This window comes from Brienomyrus brachyistius, unplaced genomic scaffold (assembly GCF_023856365.1).
Source record: "Brienomyrus brachyistius isolate T26 unplaced genomic scaffold, BBRACH_0.4 scaffold207, whole genome shotgun sequence".
NCBI lineage: Eukaryota > Metazoa > Chordata > Actinopteri > Osteoglossiformes > Mormyridae > Brienomyrus > Brienomyrus brachyistius.
The window spans coordinates 126,890-150,289 of record NW_026042482.1 but is presented as its reverse complement, the minus strand read 5'-3'; positions in this window follow the sequence as shown (position 1 = coordinate 150,289).

Here is a 23,400-nt window from a genome sequence, read left to right as displayed (position 1 = left end):
GGACAATCTGATTGGCTCAGATAGGCGACGGACAATCTGATTGGCTCAGATAGGCGACGGACAATCTGATTGGCTCAGATAGGCGACGGACAATCTGATTGGCTCAGATAGGCGACGGACAATCTGATTGGCTCAGATAGGCGACGGACAATCTGATTGGCTCAGATAGGCGACGGACAATCTGATTGGCTCAGATAGGCGACGGACAATCTGATTGGCTCAGATAGGCGACGGACAATCTGATTGGCTCAGATAGGCGACGGACAATCTGATTGGCTCAGATAGGCGACGGACAATCTGATTGGCTCAGATAGGCGACGGACAATCTGATTGGCTCAGATAGGCGACGGACAATCTGATTGGCTCAGATAGGCGACGGACAATCTGATTGGCTCAGATAGGCGACGGACAATCTGATTGGCTCAGATAGGCGACGGACAATCTGATTGGCTCAGATAGGCGACGGACAATCTGATTGGCTCAGATAGGCGACGGACAATCTGATTGGCTCAGATAGGCGACGGACAATCTGATTGGCTCAGATAGGCGACGGACAATCTGATTGGCTCAGATAGGCGACGGACAATCTGATTGGCTCAGATAGGCGACGGACAATCTGATTGGCTCAGATAGGCGACGGACAATCTGATTGGCTCAGATAGGCGACGGACAATCTGATTGGCTCAGATAGGCGACGGACAATCTGATTGGCTCAGATAGGCGACGGACAATCTGATTGGCTCAGATAGGCGACGGACAATCTGATTGGCTCAGATAGGCGACGGACAATCTGATTGGCTCAGATAGGCGACGGACAATCTGATTGGCTCAGATAGGCGACGGACAATCTGATTGGCTCAGATAGGCGACGGACAATCTGATTGGCTCAGATAGGCGACGGACAATCTGATTGGCTCAGATAGGCGACGGACAATCTGATTGGCTCAGATAGGCGACGGACAATCTGATTGGCTCAGATAGGCGACGGACAATCTGATTGGCTCAGATAGGCGACGGACAATCTGATTGGCTCAGATAGGCGACGGACAATCTGATTGGCTCAGATAGGCGACGGACAATCTGATTGGCTCAGATAGGCGACGGACAATCTGATTGGCTCAGATAGGCGACGGACAATCTGATTGGCTCAGCTAGGCGACGGACAATCTGATTGGCTCAGCTAGGCGACGGACAATCTGATTGGCTCAGCTAGGCGACGGACAATCTGATTGGCTCAGCTAGGCGACGGACAATCTGATTGGCTCAGCTAGGCGACGGACAATCTGATTGGCTCAGCTAGGCGACGGACAATCTGATTGGCTCAGCTAGGCGACGGACAATCTGATTGGCTCAGCTAGGCGACGGACAATCTGATTGGCTCAGCTAGGCGACGGACAATCTGATTGGCTCAGCTAGGCGACGGACAATCTGATTGGCTCAGCTAGGCGACGGACAATCTGATTGGCTCAGCTAGGCGACGGACAATCTGATTGGCTCAGCTAGGCGACGGACAATCTGATTGGCTCAGCTAGGCGACGGACAATCTGATTGGCTCAGCTAGGCGACGGACAATCTGATTGGCTCAGCTAGGCGACGGACAATCTGATTGGCTCAGCTAGGCGACGGACAATCTGATTGGCTCAGCTAGGCGACGGACAATCTGATTGGCTCAGCTAGGCGACGGACAATCTGATTGGCTCAGCTAGGCGACGGACAATCTGATTGGCTCAGCTAGGCGACGGACAATCTGATTGGCTCAGCTAGGCGACGGACAATCTGATTGGCTCAGCTAGGCGACGGACAATCTGATTGGCTCAGCTAGGCGACGGACAATCTGATTGGCTCAGCTAGGCGACGGACAATCTGATTGGCTCAGCTAGGCGACGGACAATCTGATTGGCTCAGCTAGGCGACGGACAATCTGATTGGCTCAGCTAGGCGACGGACAATCTGATTGGCTCAGCTAGGCGACGGACAATCTGATTGGCTCAGCTAGGCGACGGACAATCTGATTGGCTCAGCTAGGCGACGGACAATCTGATTGGCTCAGCTAGGCGACGGACAATCTGATTGGCTCAGCTAGGCGACGGACAATCTGATTGGCTCAGCTAGGCGACGGACAATCTGATTGGCTCAGCTAGGCGACGGACAATCTGATTGGCTCAGCTAGGCGACGGACAATCTGATTGGCTCAGCTAGGCGACGGACAATCTGATTGGCTCAGCTAGGCGACGGACAATCTGATTGGCTCAGCTAGGCGACGGACAATCTGATTGGCTCAGCTAGGCGACGGACAATCTGATTGGCTCAGATAGGCGACGGACAATCTGATTGGCTCAGATAGGCGACGGACAATCTGATTGGCTCAGATAGGCGACGGACAATCTGATTGGCTCAGATAGGCGACGGACAATCTGATTGGCTCAGATAGGCGACGGACAATCTGATTGGCTCAGATAGGCGACGGACAATCTGATTGGCTCAGATAGGCGACGGACAATCTGATTGGCTCAGATAGGCGACGGACAATCTGATTGGCTCAGATAGGCGACGGACAATCTGATTGGCTCAGATAGGCGACGGACAATCTGATTGGCTCAGATAGGCGACGGACAATCTGATTGGCTCAGATAGGCGACGGACAATCTGATTGGCTCAGATAGGCGACGGACAATCTGATTGGCTCAGATAGGCGACGGACAATCTGATTGGCTCAGATAGGCGACGGACAATCTGATTGGCTCAGATAGGCGACGGACAATCTGATTGGCTCAGATAGGCGACGGACAATCTGATTGGCTCAGATAGGCGACGGACAATCTGATTGGCTCAGATAGGCGACGGACAATCTGATTGGCTCAGATAGGCGACGGACAATCTGGCTCAGATAGGCGACGGACAATCTGATTGGCTCAGATAGGCGACGGACAATCTGATTGGCTCAGATAGGCGACGGACAATCTGATTGGCTCAGATAGGCGACGGACAATCTGATTGGCTCAGATAGGCGACGGACAATCTGATTGGCTCAGATAGGCGACGGACAATCTGATTGGCTCAGATAGGCGACGGACAATCTGATTGGCTCAGATAGGCGACGGACAATCTGATTGGCTCAGATAGACCAATCAGATTGTCCGTCGCCTATCTGAACCAATCAGATTGTCCGTCGCCTATCTGAACCAATCAGATTGTCCGTCGCCTATCTGAACCAATCAGATTGTCCGTCGCCTATCTGAGCCAATCAGATTGTCCGTCGCCTATCTGAGCCAATCAGATTGTCCGTCGCCTATCTGAGCCAATCAGATTGTCCGTCGCCTATCTGAGCCAATCAGATTGTCCGTCGCCTATCTGAGCCAATCAGATTGTCCGTCGCCTATCTGAGCCAATCAGATTGTCCGTCGCCTATCTGAGCCAATCAGATTGTCCGTCGCCTATCTGAGCCAATCAGATTGTCCGTCGCCTATCTGAGCCAATCAGATTGTCCGTCGCCTATCTGAGCCAATCAGATTGTCCGTCGCCTATCTGAGCCAATCAGATTGTCCGTCGCCTATCTGAGCCAATCAGATTGTCCGTCGCCTATCTGAGCCAATCAGATTGTCCGTCGCCTATCTGAGCCAATCAGATTGTCCGTCGCCTATCTGAGCCAATCAGATTGTCCGTCGCCTATCTGAGCCAATCAGATTGTCCGTCGCCTATCTGAGCCAATCAGATTGTCCGTCGCCTATCTGAGCCAATCAGATTGTCCGTCGCCTATCTGAGCCAATCAGATTGTCCGTCGCCTATCTGAGCCAATCAGATTGTCCGTCGCCTATCTGAGCCAATCAGATTGTCCGTCGCCTATCTGAGCCAATCAGATTGTCCGTCGCCTATCTGAGCCAATCAGATTGTCCGTCGCCTATCTGAGCCAATCAGATTGTCCGTCGCCTATCTGAGCCAATCAGATTGTCCGTCGCCTATCTGAGCCAATCAGATTGTCCGTCGCCTATCTGAGCCAATCAGATTGTCCGTCGCCTATCTGAGCCAATCAGATTGTCCGTCGCCTATCTGAGCCAATCAGATTGTCCGTCGCCTATCTGAGCCAATCAGATTGTCCGTCGCCTATCTGAGCCAATCAGATTGTCCGTCGCCTATCTGAGCCAATCAGATTGTCCGTCGCCTATCTGAGCCAATCAGATTGTCCGTCGCCTATCTGAGCCAATCAGATTGTCCGTCGCCTATCTGAGCCAATCAGATTGTCCGTCGCCTATCTGAGCCAATCAGATTGTCCGTCGCCTATCTGAGCCAATCAGATTGTCCGTCGCCTATCTGAGCCAATCAGATTGTCCGTCGCCTATCTGAGCCAATCAGATTGTCCGTCGCCTATCTGAGCCAATCAGATTGTCCGTCGCCTATCTGAGCCAATCAGATTGTCCGTCGCCTATCTGAGCCAATCAGATTGTCCGTCGCCTATCTGAGCCAATCAGATTGTCCGTCGCCTATCTGAGCCAATCAGATTGTCCGTCGCCTATCTGAGCCAATCAGATTGTCCGTCGCCTATCTGAGCCAATCAGATTGTCCGTCGCCTATCTGAGCCAATCAGATTGTCCGTCGCCTATCTGAGCCAATCAGATTGTCCGTCGCCTATCTGAGCCAATCAGATTGTCCGTCGCCTATCTGAGCCAATCAGATTGTCCGTCGCCTATCTGAGCCAATCAGATTGTCCGTCGCCTATCTGAGCCAATCAGATTGTCCGTCGCCTATCTGAGCCAATCAGATTGTCCGTCGCCTATCTGAGCCAATCAGATTGTCCGTCGCCTATCTGAGCCAATCAGATTGTCCGTCGCCTATCTGAGCCAATCAGATTGTCCGTCGCCTATCTGAGCCAATCAGATTGTCCGTCGCCTATCTGAGCCAATCAGATTGTCCGTCGCCTATCTGAGCCAATCAGATTGTCCGTCGCCTATCTGAGCCAATCAGATTGTCCGTCGCCTATCTGAGCCAATCAGATTGTCCGTCGCCTATCTGAGCCAATCAGATTGTCCGTCGCCTATCTGAGCCAATCAGATTGTCCGTCGCCTATCTGAGCCAATCAGATTGTCCGTCGCCTATCTGAGCCAATCAGATTGTCCGTCGCCTATCTGAGCCAATCAGATTGTCCGTCGCCTATCTGAGCCAATCAGATTGTCCGTCGCCTATCTGAGCCAATCAGATTGTCCGTCGCCTATCTGAGCCAATCAGATTGTCCGTCGCCTATCTGAGCCAATCAGATTGTCCGTCGCCTATCTGAGCCAATCAGATTGTCCGTCGCCTATCTGAGCCAATCAGATTGTCCGTCGCCTATCTGAGCCAATCAGATTGTCCGTCGCCTATCTGAGCCAATCAGATTGTCCGTCGCCTATCTGAGCCAATCAGATTGTCCGTCGCCTATCTGAGCCAATCAGATTGTCCGTCGCCTATCTGAGCCAATCAGATTGTCCGTCGCCTATCTGAGCCAATCAGATTGTCCGTCGCCTATCTGAGCCAATCAGATTGTCCGTCGCCTATCTGAGCCAATCAGATTGTCCGTCGCCTATCTGAGCCAATCAGATTGTCCGTCGCCTATCTGAGCCAATCAGATTGTCCGTCGCCTATCTGAGCCAATCAGATTGTCCGTCGCCTATCTGAGCCAATCAGATTGTCCGTCGCCTATCTGAGCCAATCAGATTGTCCGTCGCCTATCTGAGCCAATCAGATTGTCCGTCGCCTATCTGAGCCAATCAGATTGTCCGTCGCCTATCTGAGCCAATCAGATTGTCCGTCGCCTATCTGAGCCAATCAGATTGTCCGTCGCCTATCTGAGCCAATCAGATTGTCCGTCGCCTATCTGAGCCAATCAGATTGTCCGTCGCCTATCTGAGCCAATCAGATTGTCCGTCGCCTATCTGAGCCAATCAGATTGTCCGTCGCCTATCTGAGCCAATCAGATTGTCCGTCGCCTATCTGAGCCAATCAGATTGTCCGTCGCCTATCTGAGCCAATCAGATTGTCCGTCGCCTATCTGAGCCAATCAGATTGTCCGTCGCCTATCTGAGCCAATCAGATTGTCCGTCGCCTATCTGAGCCAATCAGATTGTCCGTCGCCTATCTGAGCCAATCAGATTGTCCGTCGCCTATCTGAGCCAATCAGATTGTCCGTCGCCTATCTGAGCCAATCAGATTGTCCGTCGCCTATCTGAGCCAATCAGATTGTCCGTCGCCTATCTGAGCCAATCAGATTGTCCGTCGCCTATCTGAACCAATCAGATTGTCCGTCGCCTATCTGAACCAATCAGATTGTCCGTCGCCTATCTGAACCAATCAGATTGTCCGTCGCCTATCTGAACCAATCAGATTGTCCGTCGCCTATCTGAACCAATCAGATTGTCCGTCGCCTATCTGAACCAATCAGATTGTCCGTCGCCTATCTGAACCAATCAGATTGTCCGTCGCCTATCTGAACCAATCAGATTGTCCGTCGCCTATCTGAACCAATCAGATTGTCCGTCGCCTATCTGAACCAATTTTTTGTGTTTGTGAAAACGGGTCTTTAATCGGGGAAACGGAGCGGGTAGAGCAGGACGGAACGCAGGCATTGACAAACTACAATGACGGACAGGGCAAACAGGTAAGACCAGAACTTAAAATAGGTCATGACTAATCAAAGTAATCGGGCAAAGCAGGAGACGATCAGGGAAGCACACGTGGGTAATCAGGGGGCGTGGCACACACGAGGAGCGGACAAGCCGGGCATATATGTATATCTATATAAAACCTCATTAATGAGGGACAGGGAACAGAACGGACAGACAGAACTGGCACAGGGGAAGGAGCCAGGACAAGACTTGACATAAGACAGGAAAGGCAGAGAAACAGATCAGAAAGGGGGACACGGAGGGAACAGGCAGGACAAAAGGACCGGGAGTGAACGAAGGGAACATCGGGGAAAGAGGAGCAGAAGCCAGAGGGACGAGGGACAAAGAGAGGAGGGACAGAGACAGGAGGAACAAAGCGAGGGGGAGCAGAGGCAGGAGGGACAAAGACGGGAGGCCAGGGAGAGAAGGAGGGGGAACCAAGAGGAGCCCGAGGGAGACCCAGCGGGCGACGGGAGGCAGCCGGAAGGGCTGCAGGCGGCCGGGAGGCCGGAGCCGGAGGGGCCGAGGAGACGGGGTGAGGGACAGACGCAGGGACGAAGGAGGGAGTCGGAGGGGAGACCAGGGAAGGGGACGAAGGAGCTGGAAGGGACCCTGGCGAGGGCAAGGAGAGAGGGGGAGCCGCAGCAGACGGCGACGTCCTCCGACACGCCAGAGCGGGAGGACCAGCAGGCGAATGAGGAGCCGCCGTCGGGGGGCCCGCAGGCAACCGATAAGACGCCGGAGGAGGGACCGAGGCAGGGCGACGAGGCCGCGGAGGGGGACCCGCAGACGACAGCCGACCCGGAGGGCCAGGACCCGCAGGCGCCGACCAAGCCCTAGCGCCGGCGAGGGAGGGCGAGCCAGGGGGCTGGGCGGGTGGGACCCCAGCCGTGCGTCTGTGTCCTCTCCCCTTATGGGACACAGACATAAGGACCCGTGGCGGGGTCGGGCTCGTCGGGGTGAGGGTACCAGAGTCACAGGGGGAGAAGGGACTGGAGTGGGGCCAGGGACTGGAGCTGCAGGCTGCAGAGGGGGCGCCTGCCCGGGAGCTGCAGGCAGGGAAAGCGCCTCGGACGTGGGCGCGGTAGCTGCAGGCAGCGGAGACGGCTGCTCGGGCTCTGGGGCCGCAGGGGGCACTTATTTTATTATATAAAATAAGTGTCACACAACCGGGGTGACATGCCTTGCCTGCTTGTGGGATGAGGAAGACTCAGGGACTGGAAATGGGATTAAAACTGAAGATGTGCTCATTCCTTTGTGTATTTACAAATTTTCCTTCCGTCAGACATGAGGAGTTTGCTGCTATATTTGGCACTAATAGAGATTCTGATGCTGCTATTTTTATTGTCTATTAGTTTGTTATTATTTACAAGTTCTGTTGTGTTTTTGCATTTTTCTCTTCTGGTTAATTAACTGCTGTCTGATTGCTGTGAAGTATGAGTGTGGTGAGTAAGACTCAGGGACTGGAAGTGGGATTACAACTGAAGATAACATGCTTATTCCTTTTTGTATTGTTTACAAATTTCCTTCCGTCAAACATGAGGAGTTTGCTGCTATATTGTGCACTAACAGAGATTCTGATGCTGCTATTTTTATTGTTTATAAATGTGTTATTGTTTCCAAGTTGAGTATTCAATAAATGCTAAATTGAGAAATTTTGTGTATCGTTTGTTATTATTAGTGTGATATTTTACCATGCAAATAGAGGGGAAAACGTCCAATTATCGGCCAAAAAAAATCAGCAGCATATATCGGCCATCGCCTGACCCTGACTCCTAAATATCGGCATCGGCTATTGAAAAACCCATATCGGTCGACCTCTAGTAACAGTACATTCTGTCCAATTCATCCATCGAGTTAAGTCACACACCCACTTGAGGGGGCACTCCGGCAGACGTGAGGATGGGGATGTTCTTTCCGCTATAACATCCACTGCAGAAGTACATCTCGCTCCTGTTCACAGGGCTTACTTCAATGATGAAGCAGGGCTGGTTGTCTGGACAAGTGAAGTTGTCCTGCTGCTGGGTCTCGGTGCCGTTTTTCCACCTAAGCTTGAAGGTGGAAATGTGTTCCAACTTGGTCCCTGGGACTGCAGCATAGCCAAACATCGCGAGCAGCGTCGGCCACACCCACCACCAGAACCATCACACCGTCCTATACACATAAAGAAGAACTAAAACATAGAGTGTTGTGACAATCTATGCGTTAATGTTTGGCAGCATAGGTGATTCGTTAAAATTATACCGAAGAATGGAAAATGTGATATTTAGAATATTTTTTGCCATTTAGTAGCTAATTTAAGCACTTACCCAATGCCTCAATTTGTTTTAGGTCAGTAATGTCTGAGCCAAAAGAATGAATGTATGAATTTAATACAATTCACCCACTCCCACCCACACACAAATCTGAAATTCAATTTATTAAGACACTTCTTAAACATTAGTGCATTAACAAAAAAGGAAAATCTTAAGAGATTCAGTAGGATTTTCTATGTTAGACTTAAGTTAATAGTTCAATAGTTTTTATATATTTCAGTATACCAATTTGACTTTAATGTTGAAACAGATGCTAAAACATGGAATAATTTCATAACTAGAGAAACATGTTATTCACAAACACTAGCAAAGGTAGCTTATAGTTAAACTTACTTAAGTCAGCAAGTCAGGCTACAGTGTGTAAGAATTGTCGTAAACGATAATTTGTCTCAGTCTTACATGACAGAATAAGTAAACAGAAAATATAAAATGGCTGAAACAGCATCATTAACGCCAGCTACAGTAGAGGCGCAGAAAAGGTGTCATGACTGAAGTATTCCCAAACTTTGGAAGACCGCATGCGAGCCTTTTTTGCCGCGTGTTTCTCCAGAGGCTCCGGAGCTCCGCTGGTTGACGCAGCCAAGTTGGCTCATGTGCAGGGGGACAAGCGGCAAATTTCTTTTTTGCAGGGTGGTAGGTGATGTCTCATTAATATTTCTGAGAGAAGTGCTACATGATTGGCCAGTGCATGCCTTACAAAATGGTGCGGCACTGCATCCAAGCCTGCGGCACTCAGAGTCACAAATACAGTGGAAACCATTTGTAGTAATTACGTCTGTCTGGCTGATTTCCAACTAATTGATATTTGTATATTTATTACATGAATATAAGGTAATATAAGGTAATAGAAGAGGTATTTAATGGTTTTCCGTCTGAGGAATTTGCAAAAAACTGCAGTGCATGATGGGTCGGATCTAAAGGCTGCCTAACGTCCTCATCTGTAGGACGACTTACATCAAGACTAGGAAGGTGCATAATGTTCATGCCTGGTTGCGTTTGTTGGTCCAGAAAGTAATTCAATTTCGCCATGTAGGTTACGTTCTTAAAAACTGCTTGGAATATAGCCCGATTATATGCTGTGGGCCTTTTAATTTCTTTGTTTACCAGGTAGGCTACCTTCTTTAAACTGTGTTTTGTTAGACTACATATTTAGGGAGGTCTTTATAAATTTATTGTAGTCTTTATAAATATGTACATAGTTTAGCCTAACCCAGCCACTTAAGGGAGCAAGCCAGCTCAACTAGGTGTCGGTCCCAAGCCCGGATTAATGGGGAGGGTTGGCGTCAAGAAATAAAGAGACTGTATCTTCACTGCATGACTGATGTCAAAATGTGTGAAATATGTGGTTGTATAAATAAATTCATTAAAGTAGGTTAATGATTCTGTGCTGTCTAAATTGTATAGAAAATTTCTACATATAGCCAAACAAATCTCCTCCTGTTTGAAAAGGCATAGAAAAAGCAATTTAGCCACTAAAACTTTACAGTTTTTGTGAGGGACAGTCGAATTCTCTCGTTAAGTTTTTTGTGATCCTGCACCTACACTTTGCCGGCCCCAGGAGGATGGGCTCCCCCTTTGAGTTTGGTCCCTCCCAAGGTTTCTTCCTTCTTGGGAGTTTTTCCATGCTATCGGCGCCTATGGCTTACTCACTGGGGGCTTTGGGTGGGCATGATATAAAGCAAAGCATTTTCCCTTCCAGTTTCCTCCTCTGGTCCACATTGCAGGACCATCAGCCATCAGAAACAGCCCAGACAGTCTCCTTCAGCTTCTTTAGTGTCCTTGGAAGCCAAGGCAGTTTTAGATCTGAGAGGAGGTTTATCAGAAGGACACATATTACGTCATTTGTCCTGAAATGTAACATGGGGAGGAAAAGTTAAGCGGTTTAGTCAGATTGGAGTCGTTTATTCAGCAGTGGCAGCGCCAGTGACTTAATGCTACAGGTGCTATAGGGGAGTGAGATTATTTAGAGCGGGTGCTTTAGCTTTTCAGCTTATGTAGATGCTGTATAGAAGCACACAGCACGATAAGCTACAGCATGGATAAAATATGATAAAATATGAAATTCTAACGTCTAGCTCACAGAGCCTCTATGTGTACTTTGAAGAAAAAATACACTACAAGTATGCTATAAAAACCGCAAAAATGTCTTACACAATATACAGATTTTACAGATAGTTAAAGAAAAAATGAAACCAATATTTTGGGGGTGCTGTGGGGGTACTATGGTCATTGGAGGAGGAGCTAGAGCCCCCCCCCCAAGCTTTTCCCTGGTGCTGCCACTGTTGTTCAGATTAAAAGTAACCTTGTCATTAATAAACAGTACTCTGATCAAATTTTTGCATGTACAAACACAATCAAAGTTTAACCACATGTTTAGACACAATTCACACACCTGTTACATTTCCATAATGCTAAGACTCTCTACACTTACTTCATCCACTTTCTTGTTTGGTACACAGTCAATTGATGGATGTGTAAGATTATTACCAGACCGTCTGCTGCAAACTCTACAGTTAATGAATGGCTGCAAAAACACACAGACACACAAAAACAGTATTTAAAGAGTGGTGGGCAATAAATACAGTGAGAGAAGGTGTAGTAAAGATATATCTAAAGATTTAAGGCAGAGCTGCTGGACTGCAGGGTTTAATGACACAGAACAATTTTAGAGGAAAGAGCTTCCAAAGCAGGGTCACCTTAAGGCTATATTATACAAAGCAAGTTCATCTAAAAGTATGAACAACAAATCCCGTTTAACTGAACACTGCTCTGTATTAAAATACTGTCCTCCGATCAAGCTAAGTGGTCCTGTAGTTCACTATTTAAAGAGGTAAATTTAAAGGGTAATTCACACTGCGCATCTACCCTGCTCTGACCAGATTTAATTGCCCTTTCACCACAAAACACCACACTGCCATTTAAGGCTGATTTCAACTGCCTGGTAATCCAGCCTTTAAGCCTGTAAACCTACTAAAATTTGAGAATAAGGTGATGGAACTGGCTGTTTGAGGCCACCTATCTATTTGTTACTTTATTGTTGGCTAACTTTCCTCCGCAGGGCATCAAAAAAGTTAACATGAACCTAAATTAATTTGCTAACTGATATGTCCAATGCTCACAGTCACAGTGACTCTTTACTTACCCTCTTGTCCATGAAAATACAGTCAGCCCGATGGTCTGTTGCAGTTGACTTTGGACATTTTGTTGCTCTCAAGAGAATCTCAATGTCAATGTATTCACTGCTGATCTAAATCACATAAACACGTTATATACAAAATTGCCTACAACTGTTTTAAAGGCAATATAACAAACAATAATCACCCAAAAAATGGCAAACTGTCACAGACTTGACTGCAGCAGATTCAGAGAGAAACTGTGAGAAGGTAAAATTGACCAGGGCTGAGATATACAACCATCACTTTCATTGTGAAGAGACATTAAGCATCATATGCATTGAAATTAAAACATCAAAATCAATGTGATTCTCATTAGTTCAGCTTGCAGATGATGAAAGTTTCACACTTTTGTAAACACTTTCTCAGCAGTTACCTTCGGACGGCCCTGGATGTTATAGAAATTCATGTGCTGACGGGTTCCTTGATGAGCATTTTCGACTGCGAGTTTAATGGCCGTCTTGTAGAGTGCAGGGAGACTGTGGTAATCTTGCTGGGCCTCTGTGGAGATAAGCAGAGCTCCATAAGCCAAAACCAGAACCAGCAGGCGGGTCATCTTCCTCTCAGCTTTGAAGGGAGAAGCAGGACTGAGGACACTGATCTGTGGTCCCCTTATCCAGCACGTCCAGGGGCGTGTCCTTCACCCGAAACAAACAGACCTTTGAACAACATTGGAAAACTCTTCAGGATGAATCGAGGCAGGTGGTCAAGTGGGTTTATTGTTATTTCAGCAATATACACAGTACACAGTGAAAGGAAACATTGTTCCTCCTGGACCACGGTGCAAGACAAAGAAGAAAAACAGAAACAACACAAGATGACACAAGTGCGGGCAAGATAGAACTATACAGAGTGAAAGGAGCACAAACAGAGGGAGAAAGTGCAAGATAAACACAAGAGCAACAATACAATACTACAGGACAAGACAGCGCAGTCAAGAACACAGAGTGCAGCCAGAGCTAACCTGAATAGGGGCATCAAGGTTGCCAGGCAGGCAGAGAAACAGAAAATAGAGGTCTACTTCACATACAACAACCCACAGTGGGTGTGGCAGGGAATACAACACATTACAAACTTCAAAGGCAACAACACCGTCACTGTTAACAGCAACGCCCTTTTAGCAAAGGAGCTAAACAGCTTCTTTGCTCGTCTGGAGGAACACAGAGCAGACATAGCCACACTGCCCCCTCCCCCAATCTCCAGCACTCACAGACTCCCTCTGCAGGAACACCACGCGAGAAGGCACATTGCATCTCTAGGTGTGTGGAGTTTAAGACAAGGCAAGTGATGCTACGATAACATAATTCCTTGGTAAGACCCCACCTAGAATATTGTGTGCGGGTTTGGTTACCATACCTTAAGAAGGACATTGCTGCCTTGGAAAAGGTGCAACGTAGGGCAACGAGAATGATTCCTGGTCTTAGAGGAATGTCTAATGAGGAGAGGTTAGCTGAGCTGAATCTGTTTAGCCTCGAGCAAAGGAGACTAAGGGGGGACATAATCCAGGTGTTTAAGATTCTAACAGGTCTGGATGCTTTTCAGCCAAATGACTATTTCAATGTTAGTTTAAATACCAGAACTCGTGGCCATAAGTGGAAATTAGCTGGAGAACATTTTAAAACGAATTTGATGAAGCATTTCTGTACACAGCGTGTAGTTAGAGTATGGAATAGTCTTCCTGTTATTGTAACACAAGCTAAAACCCTGGGTTCTTTTAAATCAGAGCTAGATAAGATTTTTTGCAAAATTGCTTGCATTGCAGAACAGTATTTTCCCTTTTAAGGTTACTCATTTTAAATCTGGTCATTGCATTTTCATGATTACATTGTTTGTGTCCACTCCGTTATTTCGTGTTTATTGTTTGTTAGGTGTAATGTCTGTCTTATGTTAGTTATAGGAATAAATGCATGTCTTTTACACAACTTCAGCCTCTGTTCATTGAGTGCTCACAAGAATCCCTGCCTGTGCGATCTACGCTCTGAAACCTCAAATTCGCCTGAAATATCGCGAGACTCTCTCTCGTTGGCCGTGAGGGGAGCTTCGCTACCGATCGTTTACATTACCTGGTGACGCAGCTTGTTGTATGAGCCTTCTATTCTAACCCAGGTTATTACGCGATACTGGTTATTAATGAGTTCCATTTAAGTCACACATTAACAGACTCACAGTGTTTCGCAATTGAGTTTGGAGGAGCCGACCATTCGGCATAACAATTGGTTAATAATCACAAGGCAGAAGGTTTAAACTTATTCTGAGCACACAATTTAAATTTTTTATGACCGAACGTGCAGTGAAGAAGCGCTACTGTGAACTGGTTGCCAAAGTCGCACTCATGGCAATCTGAAGGCATTTAAGCGGGATCATAAGGGCTTATTATAGTTATTTTTATTTCTATTATTAGTAGTTATATTATTTTGTTTTATTTTCGGTTATTTCATTGTAGTTCTTTCGTATTAAACTGCAGTGAACCTTAACCATATGTCTGACGAAATTCTCAGATGTAGCGCTTTGTTTCCAGGTTCGATTCGGAGTTTCTCCGTTTCTATATATCCTGGGAGAGATCTCTCTATTAGCAAACGGGAATACTTGTTACGAGGTTCTAACCTAAATTATGTTGCGCTTGGACATAAGACCGATAGCTTAGTTACCTATCAGGATCATACTCGTATGTGTGTGCCTGCTGTAGACAAAGCAAGTTTAACACAACTTTGCGCTGTGAGTGTGTCATTTAGAAATTGGGAGTCTCCTGTGCTTGAGACCCACCGTGGTTAAGCACCATTTGCGACAAATTATAGTGCACTCACAATTTAAATCCGTCGCCGTAACGCGAGCGCCGTCTCGCTTCAGTAATTGTTTTAAGGGGGTTTATACTGTGCAAGGCACAGAAGAAGGCCGCAAGCGGCATGCGCATGCATTAAATGTGTGTGTCACTCATCTTGCGTCGGCAACCGTTTGGTTACCTCTAGTGGTCAGGCATAGAACTTCCACTCCATTTCGAAATTGCGCCTCCAGTGGCCAGGCATAGAACTACCACTCCATTTCGATATTGCGCCCCCGGTGGTCAGGCATAGAACTACCACTCCATTTCGATATTGCGCCCCCGGTGGTCAGGCATAGAACTACCACTCCATTTCGATATTGCGCCCCCGGTGGTCAGGCATAGAACTACCACTCCATTTCGATATTGCGCCCCCGGTGGTCAGGCATAGAACTACCACTCCATTTCGAAATTGCGCCTCTAGTGGTCAGGCATAGAACTAACACTCCATTTCGAAATCGCGCCTCTAGTGGTCAGGCATAGAACTACCACTCCATTTCGATATTGCGCCCCCGGTGGTCAGGCATAGAACTACCACTCCATTTCGATATTGCGCCCCTAGTGGTCAGGCATAGAACTACCACTCCAGTTCGAAATTGCGCCTCTAGTGGTCAGGCATAGAACTACCACTCCATTTCGAAATCGCGCCTCCAGTGGTCAGGCATAGAACTACGACCCCATTTCGATATTGCTCCCCTGATGGTCAGGCATAGAACTACCACTCCATTTTGAAATTGCGCTTCTAGTGGCAAGCCATAGCAGTGCCACTCCATTGAAATTGCACCTCTAGTGGTCCGCCATAGTAGGTTAACAACATCTGAGTTGGGTCTCTGGTGGTCAACTGCGGTGATACAACACGCATAATTGGACACACAGGTTCTTGCCTGAAAGCAGGAATTAACTTCATGGACTAAATCAATTTGATCACAATACATTAACATCCAATTAGGTTATTGTTGCATAACTAATTTATGTTTACAATTGAAGAAGAAACACAATTCATTTGGTTTGATTTCTGTTTAACCTTTTTGATTTATTTTAGGTTTTATTTCACCTTATGCTTTCATTCATTCCCTCTCCCCCAACAAGGGGACTTGCATAGAAGTTCAACCACTATTAACAACAGTAAACCAGTTACGTACACAATCCCATCAGGAAGTCGTTTGGATGTGATCAGTTGAGCCCTTCGGGTGTTGGGTGCTTACCATTCGCTCTCTGCTGGTTGAGCTTGTCTGTGGCTCTGCTGTCACTGCTTGCGATCGTACAGTTTGTCAAAACCGAAGGGGAGTTCTCAGCAATTGGACGCCCAAAAGCGTGTCAGCTCGGCTACACCCACTGACTCATTACGGGCAAGGCTCACAGGTACCTCAGGCGGTCATTACAACTTTTGAGCAGGACCTCGTTTAGGGTGAGTTCTGAGAACAGCCCTAGCTTGGACTCTCACTAGGGTGGGTGATACCTGAAGGCAATTTTGCCAGCCGATAAGCTGAGCTCCACCTGGGTTGTCTCAGTTGTGCATACAGAACACGCCCTTCCAAGTTAACATTGCTGGGAATCGGGGGAGTGGAAGCCGGACTCAGGCTTGCTTAGCTGGGAGAATGATTCCTGGTCTTAGAGGAATGTCTAATGAGGAGAGGTTAGCTGAGCTGAATCTGTTTAGCCTCGAGCAAAGGAGACTAAGGGGGGACATAATCCAGGTGTTAAATCTGGTCATTGCATTACATTTTTTTTGTGTCCACTCCTTTATTTCGTGTTTATTGTTTGTTAGGTGTAATGTCTGTCTTATGTTAGTTATATCCATCCATCCATTTTCCAAACTGCTTATCCTACTGGGTCGCGGGTGGTCCGGAGCCTATCCCGGAATGTGGAATGGGCACGAGGCAGGGAACAACCCAGGATGGGGGGCCAGCCCATCACAGGGCACACTCACACACCATTCGTGATTATATTATTGCACTATACTGTATAAATAAAAAGTAAACTTAATACCAGTTGTGGTAATAAAGTGCACAGAGAGGAAGAGAGAGTAGGGTTTCACATAAACTTATGTTCATTAGCATTTAGTATTCTGATGGCTTTGGGGGTAGAAGGTCTTATTAAATCTGGTTGTTCTGCAATGCATACTGCGGTAACGTTTACCAGAGAGCAGAAGTTCAAACATCTCATGTGCTGGGTGCGTGGGATCTTTTTAAAATATAATTATGCATATGTAGAACTAGGGATATGATCCTATTAAGTATGATAGTTCTGTCTCATTATTGCAGGATCGACATCCATAGTAACTGTGTTGATCTATCCATTTGTGTGCATGTGTGTGTGTGTGTGTGTGTGTGTGTGCGAGCGGGTATACCTATCCTACCCCATAACGTGATAAATACCTGTTTTTTTTTCCCTTATGGGGACCACGAAACCGAAAACCAGGAAAACTCTATTTTATAAAAATCTGTGACTGCTATGGAAAAACTAAAAATGCAAAACCTCTTGTATTTTGCTGGGTTACTTATGGTTATGGTTAGGGCAGGGTGGGGGTTAAGCTTGTCATAGTTAGCGTTAGCATTTATCCCATAGAAGTGAATGAGCGGGCCCCATAAAGATAGGTATACCCTATGTGTGTGTGTGTGTCCCATATTGCCTGGGCTTCAGGATACCTCATAACCCGGAACTTCATCAGAAGTAGTTAGAAAATGGATGGATGGATGGATGGATGGATGGATGGACGGACAGATCAATAAAAGTACAGAACATCCATTTTACAAAGAACCGTCAACACTAAATGTTTGCACTGGTCATGTTCCTAGAAATTAAACTTCTTTTCTGAAAAGCAGCATGTTCATAAATTAGCTGTTGTTATTCCTTGTGGGAACAAATGCAGATGAAACTGTAAAACAGACTGCAGTGGCAAAACAGTTCTGGCTACCCGCCAGCCCTTCTGCCTGTGCTGCCCTGCCTGCCCGCCCTCCTGCCCATTACGTCCTGCCTGTGCCACCCTCCTGCCTGCCCTCCTGCCTGTGACGTCTTTCCTGTGTGCCCTGCTGCCAGTTATTCTGTATTTACATCCGGACTTAACTAATTGAACCATATAGATCAGGACTTTGTTAACCTGACTTCTGCCCTGTGGAGGATGGGCTCCCCCTTTCACTCTGGTTCCTCCAAAGGTTTCTTACTATGACTGAGTTTATCCTTGCCAATGTGGCTTTATAATTTTTCAGGCTTGATATTGCTCACTGGGACAATTGGGCAGGGACAAAGTAAAGTGCTTTGAGACTATGTAAGGCTGTGAAAATGCACTATACAAAATAAAGTGAATTGACTTGAGTAACGTGGCACAAAGCAACCCTTCTTTGCCACAGGAAATGTCTGGTGCAATTTCTTTTTTAATTGTACATGTCAATTGCATAATACCCTAAACTAATTCATTATTATTTCTATTATTATCATCATCATCGTCATCATCATCCTGATAAGTATTTCATTAGTATTCCATGGTATTTTGATTTTTCAGGAATCAGTGTGTGTACTGTATACTTTTTAATTTATTTGCACTATGTGTAGTGTCTCTGCAGCTGTACATACTTGCTGCATTAAGCACAAGAACTTCCCTCAGGCATCAGTATAGTTAATCAAATGTAATATTTCTTGCTTGTTTATTAAGTGGTTTTAGGTATTTTGTGTGTTCCACTTAATTTAGTGTAATTAGTCCTAGTTGACTCAGGTTTAGTTAGATTTTTCCTTCTGTTGTTCCTCTGCATCATGCTACTGTCATAAAATTTCAATGTCTTACCTAACTTAAGAGTTTTTTGCATTGTGTTTTGGAGAGAAAGAAATCATAACTTTTTTTCTTTAGATTCATCCACTGATTCTATCACCTATGACACATTCCCCCAGAATATTTGTTTGTTTGTTTATTTATGTATTTGCTTGGGAGGTGGAATTAACAAACATAAATAACTGAATGAATCAGGGTAGTGAAAAACATTTATAAACTTATCATTTTGGTATTGGTACGATCCTGTTCTGGTTAGTTAGCCGAGGGAGTAAATCATCCGGAGTTTCATCTCTCAATCTCCTCCTACACCCACTCAGCATCACAGTATGGACTCCCCAATGCAACTGATCTGCACGTATTTGTACTCTGGGAGGAAATTGAAGCCCCCATAGGAAAAACTCAAAGCCTACAGACATATGCACAAAACCAGGGGACATGCTCAGTTCTGCAGGCCTGGAAGTGTGAGAGAAGGCTATTTATTGAGTTTCCCCTCTGCCCCTGGTAAAGATGAAACATGCACAAGTCTACTTTTTAACCAACTGCTAAGTCATTAAACACACATATACTTACATGAAAGTCTGACTGATACTGGAGCTTCCAGTGCCCGTAAACCAGGTGCTGGGGTACTCCATTTCCTTCTTGATAATTAGCGCCATTGAAAAAAAACTGTGCCTTTCCTAATATTAATTGACTCTCAGACAAATGTACTACTTGAAGACCCTGCCACTATTCGCATTTTCCAGCAGGAGTCACAAATCTTCATTGCATTCAGTTTATTCTCAGATGAGCTCATGCATGTTTCTATGTGCATCTTTACACTTAAACAAATACAGCTGCCTAAACTCTGTTGTTATATTCCATATATATTTGTCGTGACTGGCCTTTTTTCTCAAATGATGGATTTCTGAAACTAAAACTGACAGTAATATAAAATATTTATATTGCCACATAATCGACACATGTTCTGATATGACATAGCATTCCCCTGGACCATAGTGCGACTTAGAGACGAGATATAACATGCCCTTCACAGTAAAACACTAGATAGGTGCAACACTTAATGTCAACGTTGTCAATGTCAATGTTGACTTAATGTCAACGTTAAATTCATGGATGCGCAAATTAAGTAACACAGTAACAGTACAAAAACGAGCAGAGCTGTGTATGGCATGACTATCTCGCGGCGGCGACAAAATATGCTTATCCTTCTAATTATTCAGAAGAAAATATATTTGCAAGCACAGCCATTCACGGCTTCCGTACAAAAAGCTGTCACTACGCTACAGGAAGAATACACGGCCAATATAGGATTTACACAAGTCTGCTTCTTTTGTTTTTTTTAGTAACAACTTTCACAAAAATGAACAGCAATACTTCTAAAAGTGCAAATCTGTTGCCAAATTAAATAAACAAAGAAATTAATCATAAAAATATTCAATGTATATACAACTAACCATTTCCAATCAAAAAGTACATACAAATCTCCAGTACAAGTTATACAATGGAGCGCAGATAAAACTTTTAAATAGTAATTAACCAAACTATATAAAGAATACAAGTTTGAATACAGGTAATTTGTATAAATTTTACTGTGTTCAGACTGAAAAATCAGCACCAGCCTTACACACATTGCAGTTCTGCTTTTTTCTTCTTTTAGCATAATTATCCGTTTCACGTTCACGAGGCAGAAGATCCCTGCAAATGTGAAAATTCACAAGTAACAGGCACCATTAACCTCAAGCCATAACAGTCTGCTAGCCTGAACAATAGCAAACTCTATGTATTACCAATTATTACGCAGGTTGTCACTTTATCAAATCATGACTGTTACTAAGAAGTGGGAGTGAAACGCGTGTCACGAGATCTCGCGATATTACAACATGAGTTTCTCGTTGGAGCGAAAAGCGGTTTCACGAATGCGCTGCAAATTAGCTGCTGTGAATATGTTGGCATCTGACTAAATTACTATAGTAGATACCCCAGACACTTTTAAATCTTTTGTGTGGCAGCATTTCGGGTGCCCGGCGGAAAATATAAATGGCGAATGAAGGGGGGCTAGGTTGCGTGCTAAACTTTGTCACACTGAGAAAGGGGAACAAACTGGAACACAGGCAGGAAGAGAAGGGGGGCTCCAGCCCTCCTCGTTGTGTAAGTAAATTCCGGAAAGCAGAAGGTACATTGACAGGCTCGTGGTGACATTAAGCTTACGCTTGACCTGCGGGGACATGACAAGGGAGGGGGTCGCTGACGCTGCTAAATTGCAACATAACAAGATAAGATCAAAGGGAACGGGTGTGGGGACTAACGCCAGCAATGTCCAAACAATAGTTATATGTTACGTCAACTGGAAAGATACCAACAAGAACAGTAGACGCCCTAAACGGGGTATAAAAGTTAGACACAGACAACAGGGAGCTGAGCTTCCCTTGGTGTGTACTTTTGTGCATCTGAGAGTGGCTCCCGGATCGATCTGTACAACAAATAAAGAGAGCTGACTTACAACCATCCTTTGCCTCACGAATGCATCTTTTCCTCATCAACGGACTCGGTGGAGTCTAACTCCAACAATTTGGGGGCTCGTCCGGGATGAGGAGAAGGTTGTTTGGATTGGAACCAGAGACGAGGTCTTGGGGACGCAGAGAGCCACGGGCGCCCAGCAATTAGGTGAGCAGAGCCTGTTTTATCGAATTCTGCATATTGGCGATTGCTAAATAAAGTGGCTGGAAGTGTCTCAGGATCTGTCGACCAATATTGTGGCGAGGGCCTGTTGTGCGTAGCTCTGACGGCCTGTGAACAGAGGGTACGGGACCCCGTAGTAGAACCTATTGGCGGAGGATTTAAGTCCACTGTCGTGTCCTTGGTTTGGCAACCCACCTACTGCTGATGAGCAGTAGGACAGCTGGGATTGAGCGTCCCGGGAAATTCAGGACCCCCGAACAGCTAAATTGGTCGGAGGAGTAAGGTTCATCCTCCTTAAAACGGGTTGAAGTCCCGAGGTGAAAGTCCTCAAAGTATTGGGTTAAAGTCCCGAGATTAGAGTACTCAAAGCATCGGGCTAAAAAGTCCCGAGACGTGGGGTCCCAAGGTACCAAAAAGTGTACACAGCGCTATTTACTATTTCGCGTGTGTAAGTGCGTGTTTACTATTCACTATTCCAGTGTGAGTGGGTTTACCATTTACTATTTACTGTTTTGCGTGGTTCGGTGATTGTGTGTGAGTGTGGGTTTAGGTTTTGGTGGTGTTTGTTAGTGGGGCACTCAGAGACAACTAAGAGGTGTACTAAGTGTGGGTGGATAAATCCATCCCCTGAGGCACAGGGGTTGTTGGATCAGGAGAAGTGTAGGTCAGATAAGCTAAAACATGGATCACGAATTTGATAGAGAATTGGATGACGGGGGCTGGGGTCCACCAGTGCGCGGGCGGTGGAAGCCTCTGTGTGAACAGATACAGCTGTTAAAAATAGCAGTGGGAAAAACAGCTCAGGAAAAGGGCCGAGAGAGAGAGACGGCAGATGCGTGGAAGCGTATGGGGATTGCAGTGAAATGTGCAGGATACAAACCGGAGGATAGGCAATCATTAGGAGCACTTTTATGGCGTAAGGTAAAGGAGCATAGCGGCCTGAAAGACGAGGCAGGACGCGAGCTAGTGAAAGCGAGGGTGTTACAACGGGGAAAGTGGAGAAAAGAGGGAGAGAAACAGGAGCAGGAGAGGCGAGCGTGGGCATTACGACACAACTTTGCCCTTATTGGCTTAAGATTTTAGTTACATACATGACGTTTGTATATCTGCTATTTCTCCCGAGAAGCAGGTAAAGCAGTGGTAACTGCTTTTCAATTAATTTACTTGGTAAAATTAAATTTAAATAAATGATATGAATACTGTAATAGTACTCGTGAACTTTGTTTGTTTGTTGTTAGTTACTGTAATGTTGCGCTGCTTTATTTGTTTAATCGTCTTGTCTGTGAAGACATTCAAGTTAATCAAATAAGAACTGCACTGTACACTGTACATGACCATAAAAACTTTGAATCCTTGAAATAAATGTTTTTGATCTTTTCCTTGGCAGTTATCTTTTTACACAGGGCCTCTATGTACACAATAGTTATTTTTTTCACGACTAACAGTATGGATCAGGAGTTGGTTATTGTAAAAGAAGTAATGTGCATGCAGGTGATATTTGTATAGATTTATGTTCACCTCTAGGTGATAAGTTTGATAGTCATTTCTTTTACCGTTTGGTCTCTCGGTTGAACATAATAGTGGCGCGAGCAGCTCCACTTGGTTTTTTAAAAATACTCAGCCATGAACTTCTGGTGAACTCAGGTGAATCCCTTCCTTCAGTAGTAAACCTTGGTATTTTCAGCCGTTTACACATTGTCTCACTAAAAGGTTGATAATATATTTGTCCTTTTACATAATGATGAAATATACGTTAATAAAAGTGAATATTCATAGATTCATGACTAACATAAAGTAGCTAACAGAAACTTAGACTAACAAAAGGTGCAAATACATACTCAGTTGGTTCCATTGTGTTGATTACATTACAATGTTTACATTGTAATGATTATATCATGGATATTTGGCATACTTTTTATAAAATCATAATTCTTATATTCTACGTTAGATAGTGCTAAATAATATTCCATAGATGGATGGACTTTATTAATCCCTGTGGGGAAATTGTTTTTTATGT